Below are 3,292 nucleotides of genomic sequence, written 5' to 3' on the forward strand. Positions count from 1 at the left end.
AAAATTTCAAGTCACTAAATGATAAAAGAAACTGCCTTATGTTGTCCAAAATGAATCTAAAACTGTTTTAAATCAAAGTTTTTTATAATTATTTTTATTATTTTAAACCTTCATTTGTAAAACAAAACCAAGAGTTTAAAAAATCTAGACGGGGACGAATATAACATTTATTATTTGTAATATTTCTTTGTGAGTTTTATCACAATTATCACAGATTTTACCCATACTTTGTTTTTTATTCAGATTTGTATTATTACTAAAACCAAATGAAACAGTTTGTGAGAATATTTTTTTTTCTAGACAATTTTTCTAAAAATGTTGATTTTTTTTTTATTATCTTTTGAGTATGTCTATATTTACTATAAATTTCACAGTTTATTCTCTTTAGTCCACTAATCATTTTTATCTTTGCTTCTATGTTAAAGGTGTTTTTTATTTAAATTTTCAGAATTTTAAACTTTCTTTTGCTAATTTTTAGATTTTGTGTTTCAAAGCTTTAGGTACACTTTTTAGGTTTAACAAAACTTCTGTTGATGAAAAGGAAAATAACATTTTGTTTTTTAAAGATAGCCAAAAAAATATTTTACCACCAGTTGTTTATACTTAAACTTAAACTAAAATAATAATAATAATAATAATAATAATTTTAAAAAAATCATAGACACAAATTACAGATGAAAACAAACAAATGTGGCCAAACTAAATCTCAGTTTCGAAAAGAAAACCTGCACATTTTCAAAATAAAAATGAAAAATATATTTATAAAGACTCAAAAATTGATCATTTAAAGCAAACTGATGTAGCCAAATTTTATTTCTCGTAACATTTATTGCAGTTTTTATGGTAATCATGTCATTTGTTTCTAATGTATATTATATATATATATATGTGTAATATACATTCGTAGAAACAAATTAATTGACACAAATGAAAGATTAAACGGAAAAATCAATAAAAGCAAACATTTGTGGCCAAGCTGTCTGGATCTCAGTGTTTAATGTAAAGCTTGTACAATTTCTCTATAAAATGAAGAAAAAAATTGTAGACATATGAAAGTTTCAAAAAATAATCAAGTAAATCAAACAAATTATATTTTATACCAAACCTTTTTTTCTTAGGAACATCATTACAGTGTTTAATTGAAAAACCTGTAAAATTTCAAAATAAATATTATTAATAATTATTAAATAATATTATTTATTTATTTATTTATTGCTGAAGAAAAGCTGATTAAACCGAAATAATTTACAAAAACTGAATTGAATTGACTTAGTTGTATCACACAGTTGTCTTTACTTATAAAAGAGGCAGATTTGACCCTAAAAACACACTAAGGGTCAGGGGTCGCTGGAGCCAACCAAGCTACTGAAGGGGGAAGTCAGAGTTTATCCGGAAGAGTTCACTAAAACCACATATCCAATGTTTAGAAAAAACTCAGCAATACTAACATATTTTCCTTTATAATGGAGGACATCCAAACGTTAAATAAAAGCTGGACATCTTTTATGAAGAAGGAGCTTTCATGATTCTCTGTGTGAACGTTATAATGAACTGCTTTGTCTGCCTCTCATGTGAAGCAGGGATGGCCTGTAGCAAAGGCCATCTCTTTCTGCATGAATGCATTTGGCTTTAGCCTCCTGTCATTTAGTCATTTACTGTCCTACTTACACGGGTTTCTGTTGGTTGTAGAGCCGAAAACATGACATTTTTTCTTCTTTTTTGTTTACCAGCTCCGCCCCTTAGGGGTTCCCAAGCCAGTCATCAACATTAATATTAAGTGTTCAGTGAAGGACATTTACTAAAGAAATTATACTTCATTTATGAATGTAATATTAAAGGTTTTATTCATTTAATAGAGGCGGTGGGCTTCAGTTTACCAGCTTTGACTTTAATTTCAACTTAATGCATTTGTTCTTTTCTTGTGTTTTCTGATCCAGTTGTGGTCCTGGAATCATCTGACCAGATTGTTTTAGCGATCCTTCTATCTTACTGCACCTTTGAGCAAAAATTTTGACCCCACATGCTCAAAAACTCACCAAAAAATGTTGACGATCCGGCAGGAGAAACCATCAAAGCAATAAATGGGGGAAAAACTAGGCGGCCATTTTGCTTGAAATTTTTACATTTTCAGACGTGTGAAAATGATGTTTTTGTTTGAGCGATCTTCACAAAATTTAACACATGCTGCCAGCTCAAGTCTGCAACCACAACAGAAGTTTCATGTACCTTTGACCTTGAGAAGAAGCTGCCATCCCAATTTTTTCTTAAATATCTTTTAGTACCAGCAACAAACTCAAATTCCTCCTAGAGATTTCAATCTATCATCTCCTAACTCTTCAAGCAGCATTGGGAAGCTACTTCAGAAGAAATGTTGGAAATAAAATTTGAAGACTGGCGTTTCAAGCTTGCAGAAGTGGCATTCATCCATTGCTCTCACAATTTTAACAGAAATATTGTGATATTGTTGTCTCAAGCTGAACTAAATGATATGAAATAAAATATGAACATTTTAGGAATGTGGGCGTGGTTAATAAAAAATTTCCGTTTCTAAGGAGATCCAAAAAGTTACTTTTGTAGAGTCTTCTAAAAATGACATGAACCTGTTCGCCCAGACAACCAAAACATGAAATGGTTGCTATGGTGTTAAGAAAAAAAAAAAAATCCTGAAAAAGTCATGTGCAGCTCCAATCGGGATGGGAGGGGCACAAAGAAGAGTGAGGGGTGTTAACCGTTGAGGACGGGTCAGGAGGGAACCGCAGGGAAGCAGGGAAGTGGGCCATACAATACCGCTTACAGCTTTAATTTGTATGCTTTTTCCTTCAGGAGCTGCCATATCTCTATGATTTCGCCTCAGTTTTATGGTGGATGCTCTTACTGACCCAACCCTCTGCATTCCTTTGACTTTATGGTGCGTTCGCATCAAACGCGATTCGCGCGGCAGAGGCGGCCAGTTTCAATGGCAAGTCATTGGTACAGACGCGAATTGAGGGGATCTTAGCAACGTCTGCGCTGGTCTACCAGTAGCCCCAACTGGACGGGACGTTCAGAGTTCTAATAACTAGATAATTGCAGGTCGCCGAGTCGTATCTGGTAGTTAGGAACTCAGTTTTGGACACGTGACGTTTTCAGTGACTCGATCAGCGGGTCGAATAGTAATCCAATTCAAGTGTTTTTATTCCATAACCTATATGAATGTTTATATATATATATATATATATGTATGTTTTATATATATATATATATATATGTATATATATATATATATATATATATATATATATATGTATTTTTT

Source organism: Oryzias melastigma, linkage group LG22 (genome assembly GCF_002922805.2).
Source record: "Oryzias melastigma strain HK-1 linkage group LG22, ASM292280v2, whole genome shotgun sequence".
NCBI classification, from domain to species: domain Eukaryota; kingdom Metazoa; phylum Chordata; class Actinopteri; order Beloniformes; family Adrianichthyidae; genus Oryzias; species Oryzias melastigma.